Here is a 13,722-nt window from a genome sequence, read left to right as displayed (position 1 = left end):
AACCCAGAAAAGAATATTTGAGAAAATGTATGGATGAATCTATTTTCTGTATAATGTTCCTTGTTAGCAATTTTGTTTTGCTAAAGTAACTAATCCCATGCAAAGTAACACATCGTTGATTTTTCATCTATTTATAAGTATTGTTGTATATGTCATTTCACATTTTCATAGAAATGTAGGATTGTTTGGGTTGGAAGAGACCTTAAATATTATCTATTCCAACTCCACTGCCATGGGTAGGGATACCTTCCATTTGATGAGGCTTTCCAAAGACCTATCCAGAGTGCCTCATTCACCCTCTCTACTTTCAGAGAGGGGGCATCTACAGCTTTTTCCAGTGATCTGTTCGGTACCTCACCACCCTCCACACGAAAAACTTCCTTATGTGTCATCTACATCTAACCCTGGTAAACCCACTGCTCTAGTGAAAAGTCTTTCTCCATCTTTCTTAAAGGGGACTTACTGCAGCTTTTCAAAAGTTATAAGGTCTCCCTGGAGCCTTTCTATTCTCCACATCCCAGCTCTATCTGGCTTTCTTTGTAGAGAATGTGTTCGTGTATTTTGTTTCCAGTATGTCCTGTTGTTCTTCTATGACAGGCTATGATGCAATAAAGAAAAGTATAACTAGAATATAAAAAACAAAGCTAAAAGCACCTCTATTCCTTTAAAAATCCTTCAGTTTAGTTTTGGTTCCTAATCCTATCATCCAAGAGCACTCCTCCCTGGCTTTGACTGTAGCCTTTCCGACTTGGTTCTTGTCAATGAGCCCTGGCTCTTTTTTCTCTCCATAGCATAAATGATCAGCAAAATTTCAACATCTTAAGCTCAAATAAACCTTCTAAAAACAAACACTATCTGAAAATCCTCCACACAGACAGAAGCAAATAGATAACAAAGATTATACACAGTTTCTTTTTGGATAGAGACCAAATGCTTCATTAAAGATAAACAAGGATCAAAAAACCTATGCTTTCTTAGCAGGGAAAGATAGAATTGCAAAAGCAAAGCACATGCAAAGATAGAATTCAGCTCAGAGCTCAAGGGTGCTATGAAATCAGAAGAGAAAGAAACGTCATTTTAGTGTCAGAAAAAAAGCAGGAGAAGATAGGAGGCTGAGCTGTTGAACAATGTCTGTCCAGTATGATTTGTGTTTAAAATGTACGTCATCAAAGCAGAAAGAAAATTCTGATTCTCCCAAAGATGAGGAAAAAGCTAGTAGCTAGTTGGAATGCAGTTACTATAATTGGACTGGACTACACCAAAATTTACTTAGCAAGTGCTAATTTAAAGTTCTCTGAGCTCTCAACTAAAAAACTCTGGCCAGCAAATACTGATGTTGGATTGACTAACGTAAAGACTGCAGCTGTCTGAGAATCTTTGTGTTATCAAATATTTCAATGTAAATCAAAATGAATCTAAAACTTAATTCTTGAACTTTGGTTATCTTCAGAGCTTGCAGTTTATACCATATAATTATCTCTATTATATATGTTTCTTAAAGTGTTAATTGGCTGAGGAGGGAAATACATCTTTTGGGATTATGTTCTATACAGATTAAGTGAGGACTCACTTGGATCCAAGGCAAAAGTTATAGACTGTTGAGGTTTTGTGGTTGTAGTTTCGTTTGTTTGTAAGAAAGAAATGAGGTGAAACTTGTATCCCTCCCTACCAGTATGTAGACTACAGATGTATTTAGTTTTTCAACTAAGTAGCTTTTGTAATACTTCTTAAGGTTTAACGTAACCATATTTCTTTACAATGGAAACAGATTTCTCTAGGGGTGTTCTTTGGAATATATACTTAGCATCAGGCGTACAAGAAGCAGGATATATCACTGGATTACAATAAGATAGCATAAGCATATTCCCTTTGGATAGATTTTTGTAAATGCTAAATGTTTTTTTTTTTTTTTTTTCAAATGTTTCAGATGAGTAGAGGAGGAAACAATTTGATTTGTTATCATTTGTTCTTTGCTTCTATTTTCTGTATTATAGTTAGTGAATTAAGAAGTTAAACTGACTAGTCTAGTTACACTAATCAGCAGAAGGCAGGGCCAGGCTGAGGCTGATTTCTTAATAATTCACTAACATGACATATCAAAACTACTTTTTTGCAGAAAAGTGGCAGGGTGAAAACAGGAAGGATTGTATTTCAACTGTTGGAATTAAAGAAGTTATGATAAATAATGAGAGACTGTGGGTTTAAACCTGTCCTTACATTCTACCAATTTAACAGCACTGAGGCCCCAGTTGTGAACCAGGAACCTGGTACACAAATAGTCCTGAAAACTCTAGCTGCCTTGAGTTCTGACTGCATATCAGGAATACATTCTGCCAGAATAGATCAGAACCTCTGGGTACTTTCAGGAAACAGGGGTTAGCATCTTGTACGACAGAAAAAGAACTGAAGCAGCCCAGAGCACATATGCTCTTAAGACTTATCACCAAATTGTACTGATATACTGTTAATTACTTCCTCAGGGTTGACTTACATCATCTTTACTACTAAGTTGTTGGAGATAAATCTATTTTATGCTAAGCTCTATCTATGATCCATGCAGGTAGTAGTAGTTCAACACCCAAACATGTTTAACTTCACTGGACAAGCTCCTTTGCAAGGTACTTGTTTCAAGATACAGCATCTGTCTTCCCAGTCCTCAGCACAACATCACCTTTCCACAAGTTATGACTGCTTCTAATTGGTGCACCAACATGTCTCAGTAACAAAGTTTAAAAAAAAAAAAAAAAAAAAAAAAGAGTGCCAAGTAATTATAAATGGATGTAACATGCCATTGTCAACCCTCTGCATTTGTAGTTTGGGACATATCTATAACACTCATTAACTTTTCTAAATAAGGGACCCTATTTCTAAAGGTGCGTAGGAAGTAATGCACAAATGTAATCGGTAGGAATTTGTACGCTAACCTCCCACATTGCATTAAAATGTCCTGGACCACAGGAGGTGGTATGTAGGAGTGGGTGGGCAAACTTTAGAATAGAGGAAGGTACTGAATCACTTAAATTCTCTTGCTTTTTATTTACGTATTCAATTACTTGTTCCAATTACTACCTCCTAAGCATTCTTTCTTTACAGAGTTATTTCAAGGCTGAATAGAAGTGCTACGTTCTTGATGCAAACCTGTCTTTACTCCCACTTCCTCTTCTCTTTAAATTTAACAAACAATTGTGCTGAAAGATGATGAACTAGCTCCCAAAACAACTCAAAGCTTGCAGTTGTCAGTTGCTATCCAGAATTCATTAAGATGAACAATTCCACTACAGCTTAACTGAAAATATCTGTATTTTATGGTAGACTGGCACATACTGTTGCAGTAGAAATCACATGGAACAGGAGAAAGAATAAAGAGCAGAAGAGTTTATGTATTTGAAACATGAGCAAAAAAAAAAGAAGGTAGGGGTCAACAAAAAAAAATTGTAAATAAAGGTGAAAAAATGGGTATGGCTTTTGTGTTTTATCCAAGCTCTAGTAACTAACTGGAAAAGCTACAGTTCTCATAAAGAAAGTAGAAATGAGTATTATAGCAATTAGGCCTTGAGGTGGTAACAATGACTAAAATTTTATCAGTTTGTCCAATGTGTTAAGGCAGAAATGCAGTGTAGGGCTTTAAAATTGCACCTCACTTGGAGATGCAGCACCAACCTATCATCTTCATTAATGTGTGAAAAAGCGTGCTTCATTCAACTAGCGCTGTTACAGTCACTTTTGCCTGTTTGTCCTATCAAAGATCTATCCATATCAATCTATAGTGCAATCTATAGATCATGCATAACCCACAAGGCACAACTTTTCTTCCTAGAATATAAAGGTGTGTTAGAAGCACCTGAGATCTGGAAAAATAGGATATGAATTCTAATGCTGAGCAGCTATAGAAGGGGAAGACAGCTGTGATTCTAGAACAGCAAAGCATGAAGCCTAGCCCTTCAGACAGACCGTATTCATATCCTGACCACTGCAACTTTAGGCAGTTACAGTTGATTGCAAATCTCTGCAAATCTACACTAAAGTTTTTATTAGCTTTGCTATGGAATTCTGTTCATTAAGTAAGATTTGCACTTAAATAATAAGCTATGTGTAAAAGAAATCATAACTTACAACTTGATACTGAATTGTCCATTTCTAGTAATTGACAAAATTTCTGCCTTAATAAATCTCTAAAGTAAAAGTAATTATTTACATGATACTTTAAAATTAGCTTGTGACTTTAAACAGCAGTTCCAGAATGGCACTGTTTGGTCACAGATGTTTCCAAAACCAGTAATTACTCTCAATAAGCACCTGATAATATTGTTTACAATTGGATTTACAAGGGAGACCCAATTATTCCAAATACATTAGGGTGTATGGATGCTGGCTTATCTGCCTGACAAGGCTGAGGGGAGAATAACTTGAACGTTATAGAAGCATTTAAGTATTCTTCATTATTTACTTTTTAATTTCCTAAAATCTCTGCACATAGCCTGACTCCAATTATTTCAGTGCTGCTTTTATGATCTACAGAACAGTTCTAACCTACAACACATCCACCAGGAGCAGAGTAGCTCCATGGAAACTAAGATTGCTTTTGGGACTGATTTTTTTTTTTTTTTTTTTTTAATCTGGCACAGCCAATGCATTTGATTGAGACACGTTGACTATGAAGACAATGTACTTTTCAAGTTTGCTTTACAAATTATTTTCCATATTTAAGTGGTACTAATATCTTCTGCAGTAGTAAAATGAAATAAGAAAGCTACCAATTCCCCATTTTATTTCTATTACATGCTTAAGAAATAAGCTTAAGAAACAAGCAAGCTAGCTGCTTTTGCTGCAGAACAGAATGCAGAGTTGTGAAATTCTTAATTATATACTCACTGTACAAATTAACTTTAGGACTCCTAAGGCTGACTAATGATCAGATTCTTATCTTCACTTTTAGATAAATCATGTCCTGGAAAAATAAGCAACTGCTGTGCCCCAGCTCCACAAAACTCCCAAATTAAAAAAAAAAAAGATTAATAAAGCATCTGAAGTTGACTTAAGTAAAACCACTTGGATCTTTCTCTCTGAATTCACATCCAAGTTCAAAACATCATATGAAACAGCCTTCAATCAGATACAGGCTAGGCTTATCTTCAGAAGGCGTATTCTTAAGATATAATGTTCCAAACACTAGGCAAGTCAAATGGATATTTAGTTATTTGAAGTGGATCCCTGCAAAAACATTTTGCATCAGGAGGATGTCTGTTCAGCATAGTTGCTTGCCTATATTCAAATACTTCTTGAAATACTTGCTAAAAAACACTCTAAACTTCTAAGACAAAGCATTTACAACAATTTTAAATAGTAAGGATGGAAATCTTATTTCATTTACAAAGCCACTTCCACTTCAGCAGTGGTCTGAACACTGAAAGCAGAAAATGTAACTATTTTAATAAGTATTTCATATAATTCTTTTTCTTTGGCATGAAGGTAAACCTCTAGCAGTTATTAGAAACATCAAAGCAGTATTAATTCTTATTAGTGTGCTGTAGTAAAGCCCTTTGAGATTTAAGGATACATTACTTTTGCAATATGTTTATAAGGTCTAAAGGAAATCCAGGAATTCATCAGTCTGTAGAGTAACTGTGCAGTACAGCAGAACTGGGGAGCAGGAGGAAGAAGGAAAGTTGTCTGAAATCACTGTGTATATTAGGTGTAAATCCAGATCTAAATTTTTTTTGTTAGAGAATGGAATTACACTATATCATATACTTTACACTATACCAGTATAAAACCTTTAGAAATTGCCATTAACTTTTACATATTTAAGCACAGCTTTGTTTGTTTGTTTTTAATAAATAATAGCATCTTTGAACCAAGATGCCCTTCTGTTTGCAGCTTTGTTGTCCTAGATTAGGTCTGACAGCAAGCTTGTGGTAACTAACATCACTGTGACCTTTGTACTTCATGGTTTACAAAGCAGTTCCTGAGAAAACATGCAGAAAACTCATCTTTAGCCCACCTGTCAAAGATCTTTGACATGCAGTAAGGTTAAAGTTAAATAAATGATGATGTACAAATGTATCTCTAAGAACTGAAAAATCTGCCTGTGTGCAGATTGGACCTTTTGAGGTGCATCCTCTCACTGAGGGATGCAGAGCAGTTGTAGAAGCAGGTATTTTTATCTGTGAGCATTTCCTATATGATGTTTGAGGGGAATTACACTCTTGAGAACTACTGTCCAAGATTTCCTTTTTAGGTGCGTCCTGCAAGATTGGCAAGGAGAAAAAAACTCACATATATGATTAATTTACGTGAAGGTAACTTTCTTTTTCTGTTTTTGTTGTGAATACTCATTTTCTGATTTAGCAGAGAATTATCTATAATGCAAAAGCTATAAGACAAGCTGACTTTAACTAGCTTTCATTTTGCTGCATGTTTAAACGATGCATATAGAAAGTTAGAGGTTACAAATGTGGGTTTTTAGAAAACACAAAAAAAACCTCTTAAAATTATTACTGTAAAGCCAATTTTGCTTCCTTTTAACAGTAGTTATACAAAGGATTCTGATCACAAGAGTACTTAAACAGAGGAAGCTTAACAGGAGCATCAATATACCAGCATCCTGTGAACTACAGTGCTTTTCTTTTTTTGTTCAGCAATTTTATTCATAAACATATGGTGTAGTAGTTTGAAGCTAGGCTAAAGTTAATCTTCAACCCCCAAAAATATTGCAAGAAAAAAAAAGTTTCTTTGCCATCAACTGTTTAAGGGGAAAGTATAGCAGACACATGCCTTAAAAAATGAAAATGCATACCACAGTTCTTAGAGCTCATATTTGTCAGAAAGCTGAAGCAGGGTATTAACATCCAAGAGTCTCCATTGCCATAGCAACACATGCTTGTCAGATCAGGGCTGATTTGATGCAGGCACCTTATAGGCAGAAATAATCTTCTAACTCTTTTAATACAAAGCTCCAGAATGCAATAGGATTTTCATCTAATTTCTTTTAGGAAGGTAATATTGTTACACAATGCAAGGTACACACCTCAAGGTAAGCTATCTGATCTGGATCTATGCAACCTGCTCTTTACTAAAGCAGTGTTCTCAGGCATGTAATGCAGCCAGGCACGTAAGAGGATGACTCTGGCTACAAGTTTTTTATATGGAAAATTGTAAATTAAAATAATCTGATCTGGGCACCAAATTAGCATTTATACAATTGCTCTTCCCCTTGGGGTCAATAGCGATCCTGCTCCCTTTATTTCAGGAAAAGCAAAGATTTGTTCAGTTTTGACCTACGGTCAAGTCAGTCGTAAGATAAGCATAAGGTAGCATATACAGATGGACAAAGAGGGAGAGATGTGCAGAATTGTGTTTTCTGCAATTTTACATAGAAAGTTGGCATGAGAAATACTGTTATGCAGCTTTGAGTCTGTTATTACTAAATTATTATTGCCACATATGCAATAATTTCTCTTCTTCATTATTTTATTAAAATAAAGAATTGCAATGCAAAAAGCTCTCAGCTAATCTGGCACACTTCAGAGGAATTCATCACACATTACTAAGCTTGGTTTCCACTGCAGTAGCTGTAGTTTTGAAACTTTGCACATTTTTAATAAATCAAGCATTGCTATATTCAAAAGTGTATGCAGATTGAAATGTTAATGTTTTGGAAACTGAGGATTGAATCTTGCTTAAGTGTAAGCATAATATATACTCAATACTGCACTATTCATGCTTGTTGATTGTACTTTTTTTCCTTCTAAAGTTGGTTCATTCCTTTGTTGGAGGACAAATACAGAGATTTCTATGGAAATATTACCTCAGTCACATAACTACATCTTAAATTGCTAGAATCAACTTGCACATACATGATTATTCTGTAGCATAATCTGTTTGTAGAGCAAATTATTCAAAATCCCAAGTAATTTCTAATAATTTATGCAATAAGAGATGGTTTTGCTTCAGACAGTTATAGATTTCTTTAAATTGATCCCATAATTTATCTAGTTTGCAAAGTACTAGGAGTCAAAAAAAAATTATGCTGCTTTGTGATCCTTCTTCAAACATGGGCAGTCAGTGTGGTTTGCTTTGAACTAAACCATCCTAAAACAAAGATCCTTCCTTCAAATATAGTTTAATACTTACTTCTGTGTTCAAACTTCTTTGCAGAGTCAACTGAGCATTAGCTGCTCAGGGCAATATGAAATCAAAAAGATTCTAGTGAGATCAAGGTGGTTTCTCACATCTACTGTTTTCTGGATCCTTTTTAATAAAGCCTGCCAGCCATCTTCTTTCCTTTTAATTAAGGCATTAGACAGGAGTAAAATAAAAACTTCTTTAAATCTAAGCTGCTATTTAGAATACTAGTTCTTCAAATGTTTCAATTTGCAGCCCAACTACAATAAGAACTGTAATCATAATTGAAAATCTGTTGGATTTATCACTCTAAAAGTAAATTCACAGTAATCTTTCAACTTGGAACTGTGTATTTAAAGGAGTCTCATATTATACTTGATTCATTTTTTAAAAAATGTTGTTAGGTTACCTTGAAAACATTTTGCAGCACTTCTTCCTTCACTCAGTGTTTCTGGGACGTTTCATCTCAGGCTCTCCTTCTTGGTCAATGGCTAAAAAAAAAGAATGTATATACACAGTTAAAAAAAAGAAAAACCAGCAACAAAACACCAACACATAATGCTCTTCAATAAAACAAAAATCCTTTACAGAAAAAAAGAAATTCATGAAAAAGTTAATTAATCTCCCTAATTCAAAGTACTTATTGCAGAGAAACATTGCATCAGCATCATTAAGCGCCGCAGCTACTGTGCCTGGCACTAAACTATGGTGGTGGGATACACTCTAAAACAACACTACAGAACAATAGAAAAGCAGAGCTAGGGAAGTGACAAGAAACACACATCTCCTGGACTCCCCTGGCAATGAGCACAGATCACACACATCTAAACTATCCTTAGCAGCTACTGAAGTTGTTCGGTCTATCTCAATAGATTCCGGTTGTTTTAGGAGTCTCCCATTTAGCTACAAATAAAAAGCTTTATACCAAAGTAATTCCTAATTGCTACAAAAGTACACAGAAGTCCTGTCCTCTCTCCAGTAGGCATATGAAACCAATCTCTCACTATTGCCTTGTACATACCGAAAGAATATTACCATACATCTGAAGCTTGAGGCAAAGAACAAGTCTCCTACCCTGTGACAAATGCAGTTCCTTAATTGATACTGACGAGGGGGAAATGAGTACAGGAATACCAGTCAGAAAGCCACTTAACATGCTAAATATGCATTAGCATGACTGCTATCAATCGTAACACTCTGCACTGGCTAGGTGCAGAAAGCTTTAAGCCTTAATAAACTGACATATACTGTGATTTTTACAATTTTCCTTGTCCTTCTAAAAGGGTAATATACAGAGCGTATTTCAAAGAACTGTGTGAAGTACAGAACACTGAAAGCATCCAAAACTGTTATATAAGATTAAATAAAAGGCAGGAAATCGCAAAGCCCCATTAAAAATTAGTTAATTACTTCACAATATTCACCTTGGAGAAAACAATGTGGTGGGGCTTGTTTGTTTGTTTGTTTGTTTCTCCACTCACTGCAAGCTGCTGAAAAACAACTGCCTGTTTTGCAGGGTAAAATTGAGAATTAATAGTTTCTGGGCAGCTGCTACACTTGCATGAAAACACTCAGCTTTTTGAAAGAGCTGGAAAAGATGTGGAGCTACAGCTGTGCTGCATTCAAGTAATTCAAGCATGAGATAGCTGTAGCATGCCATTTTTCCCACCAATGTATGAAGGAAGAGCGTTGATATAAAATTTAGTTTTTGCCCTTTAAGTATACTGTGTGTTATACTACATTAATTTCTTGTTTGCTGGTTTTGCATCCTAGAATTCGGACCAGGAATTGTTAAACACACCTTGCATTTCCACCAGAACCTCTCCTTAGAATTCTAGTTTCAAAACCCAGTCACTATACCTACCTTTTGAAATACCCAATATAACCTTTTCAAGTAGGTAAAATGACAGTGGTCTATACACTGACTGCAGAGAGAGCCACGGACAGATTATTCAGAAATAAACACAATTACAATGTTTACAAGGCACAATCACAGAACAGCTTAGTTCTCCATTAAGGCAATCAATCCATTGTGTAGAACTGTACAAAGCTGATATCAAGTTAGCACAACAGTTGCTCAGATGTAGCTTATATACCTACATAAGTCAGAAGTTAATCTTTAAAAGAGACAGAATTCCAGATTTACAATAGATTATCTACTTCCACAGAATATTTCTTCTTTTCAAAAAATGTTTTGAAACCTCTTAAAATATATAGCTAATTATGAATTTGATCTAAACTTGTATATCTTCCAACTTTAGGGTTGGTGGTATTACTTAAATGTATTTCTTCCTGAAGTTATAGTACGTAAGTTGCTTCCAAAGCAATGCCTTCTGTTTATTTCCATAGAAACTACAATGGACACAAAGAACACAATAACATTATTTGATAGATCAGATTCTCAGCTGTAAAATTCTGTTTCTCAACAGTCACCACCACTAGCTATGCATTTTTGTCAGTGATGAACAAGAGCCAGCATGCTGCGCTGGTTAAAATCTGCTCCAGTGGAGGGGACCTACTGCTGCTGTCACCACTGCTGAAACACACCACCCACCACGTCAGTGTGCTCACATCCACTGTTTGGTCTCCACAAACATTCAGCAACTGTCAATGAATGTCAATGGGTGCATTTTTTGTCCTGCATGGAGGAATTCATTTCCACATCTTTGCTTCCTACAGGCTTCCACATCAGTTGCCATTCTGTCAGACTGCCCTCTGCTGCCATCTGTCACACAGCAAAATATAATGGAATACTGGTGGGAATGTTCATCCTTTACTGCCATACTGTCACCATCTGCCTCTGACACCATGGGCCAACACAATAAAATAGAAGGCATTACTTCTGGAGCAGCCCTCATATTTAATTCAGGGTAAGAAAGGATACTAGCCACAAATCCTGGGCTCCTGAACATACATACAGGACACCATCAAAATATCAGCACAATGCGTGTGTATGTTTAAACAGACAAAGTATGTAGACACAAATGTAATTTCTACTTGCTACACTTACATTCCCAGCCTGTAATACAATAGCAGTGTTGCTATGGGAACAGGTTCTCAACAGAAGTAGATCACTAAGCAATGATACATGACAAAGGCACAGTTTTTGATGTTAGAGTGGAGAGCAAACACACCAAAGCTTAAGGCTAACTGATATAGAAGATCCTTGCAGTGATCACTTTGCTTTATGCATTTAAAAAGGCCTCTACAAAGCATTACTTGCTTATGGTTACAGTCTTCCAAGGGTGTAAGAACTTTTTTCCCCTCATCTTAATATTGTTTACTTTTCATTTGTAATTTCCTGCCTTATTATCAAGTCCTTCCCTTTTTGCTTTGTTTCCACATAAATGCATTTTAAATGCTAATACTTCTTTCCTCTGAATGCCTCCCTTTCTTCTCTTTGTGAAAATTTCTTTCATGAGCTTTCAGTCCTCCTTTGTACATTATGCAGCCTACCTTTCCTCAGAGCTATCCCCTGACAAAACACACAGTGCCTATGCACAACTCCTCTAACAGGGAGGCCTCCCTGTGTGCAGAACCACAGTAAGATGGGTACTTTCATTCAACAAAATGAGCACAAATTTCTTCTTCCTATCTCCTCAAAAGCCAACAGACAGTCTCTTCCCTCATGAAAAGAAATCTCCGTCTGCCCTCAAAGTCAATTCTACTCTCCCTGATTTATTTTCAGATCCTTAGTACAGCATGCCTGGCAGAAAGGAGGCCACTGTATAGGAAACCAAATCACTTGAATCAGCAATTCATCATTAACAGCAGATACCATGTAGTGTTATATGGAAATAATCTGAGGTGATCTACAGAGAAAGGGAAACTAGGTATTAGGATGATAATCTTATGCAAGGTTGGTTGGGGATAGGTTTATATCACTCATAAGATAGTTCTCTTAGCTTAACTGGTGTGTCCAGTGAAAATGAATGGCAAGATGTGCCCTGGAGATTGTCCCACACCCTTGTAACACGCACTGTAGGTAGACGTGGCAGCAGCATTCTTACTAACAAGTTACAAAGCTATCTCCAACACTACCATTTTTTCTAAATAGATACTGTCACTGCTTTTTGTCCATATAGTGAGTGAACTTCAGCAAAATGACGTACATTCTCATCTGCTCTTTCAAAAATACTTAAGAAGCAATTTCCACTGTTCATTTTTTCGTGCCATGCACAGCAGCAGGATGCCTTATGTAACTGATGCTGTACATAAACTGATACAATATAACCCTTACATCCCAGTACAGTATTTCAGCAGCTCTGAAACTTGAAAATGCACAGGCAGCCAGGAGGTTAAGAATAGCCAGAGGACAGTGCCAGTATAGCAGTATTCCAGAAATTTCTTTACTTAATTCCTACCTTTCATACGTCCATTAAGATTTTGTTCTAGATTTTTGTAGACATTTCATGTCTGCTTTTTCTTTTGAATTCTTATTGAAGCCTATAAACTAATAACTTGCACAAATAGGATCCCATCCTTAGGTCTGGAAGCCATACTGTAGTTTATCTGACATTTCAAACTGTTAGTCAGACATTGGCAGCGTCAAGAAGAGTGGAAGGCAACATTTCCAGTTTTCTAATTTCTTCTTGTTCCACAATTATTTCTCTGCATCAGCATCCTCAGGAATTTTTAAGTCAAATATAGAATTTCTAAACTGCCAATAGCTAAACTTCCATCTGCGATCTGAACAGTCAAGCTGAGCTCCTTCTGCTACACACAATACTTACACCACCATTACTAATAAGTATTGTGAAATCAGAATTCTGCAGACATTTTCTAATGATCTACAGGCAGAACATAACAATTTGCTCTTTCACACTTTTACTATTCCTCCAATTATAAATCTCATAAAAACTAATTCTGTAAGGTAACAGTTTTAAATCTCAGCAAAGCTAAATGAGAGAGAACTAAATTAATATGCTTACATAATAAATACTTCAGAACCACGAGTATAACAGCACATCTGTAGGACTGTCCACAGAACAGGTGAATAGTACCAGTTTGGCAGGGCGACAGCCACCAGCATTTATGATTCATTTTTTTGGCCATGCAGCAAATAATAGCTGCTGCAAAATTGTCCCAGCAAAATTACTTTTCTATGACTTACGGACACCCCAATGAAGTGATCAGTTCTCAGCCCCTACCTGGGCTTTCCAAGTAAAGCACAGCCTTCCACTCTGAGCAAGTATGAAATTCAGCACTATTCAATAGAGAAACTCTCAGCTACAAAACACTGTTTATCAACATATTGAACACTGATAACCATGTAAAAATCTGCACCACCGGAGGTGACCCATAGTCACCACTGCTGAAATGCACCACTCCAGCACTCAGTGTGCTCTCGTCCACTGGCTGGTCTTCTTAAATGTTCAGCAAGCATTGATGAGTGTTTATGGGTGCCATTTTTTCCACATGGAGAAATTCAATTCCACACAATTCCATGTCAGACTGCCCCTCTGTTGCCATCTGTCACACAGCAATGTGTAATGAAATACTGGTGGGAATGTTCAACCCCTACTGCCAACCAATATCCACCTCTGACACTGTGGGCCAACATAACAAAACAGGAGGCATTACACACTCAGCAGAAAT

At 36.4% G+C, this 13,722-nt stretch overlaps 1 long non-coding RNA gene across 2 annotated transcripts in view; it reads right to left on the bottom strand.

The window, feature by feature from the left end:
- Window positions 1-13,722, bottom strand: part of LOC146543465 (uncharacterized) — a 177,871-nt gene that overhangs the window by 25,634 nt on the left and 138,515 nt on the right. For both annotated transcript variants that reach the window (XR_014886037.1, XR_014886036.1), the window contains exon 4: window positions 8,534-8,615. This is a non-coding gene — a long non-coding RNA (uncharacterized LOC146543465). The remainder of the gene's footprint in view (window positions 1-8,533; window positions 8,616-13,722) is intronic.

This window comes from Meleagris gallopavo, chromosome 13 (genome assembly GCF_905368555.1).
Source record: "Meleagris gallopavo chromosome 13, MGAL_WU_HG_1.1, whole genome shotgun sequence".
NCBI classification, from domain to species: Eukaryota; Metazoa; Chordata; class Aves; order Galliformes; family Phasianidae; genus Meleagris; species Meleagris gallopavo.
The sequence above is the reverse complement of the archived record's forward strand: the minus strand, read 5'-3'. Positions and strand labels throughout refer to the sequence as shown.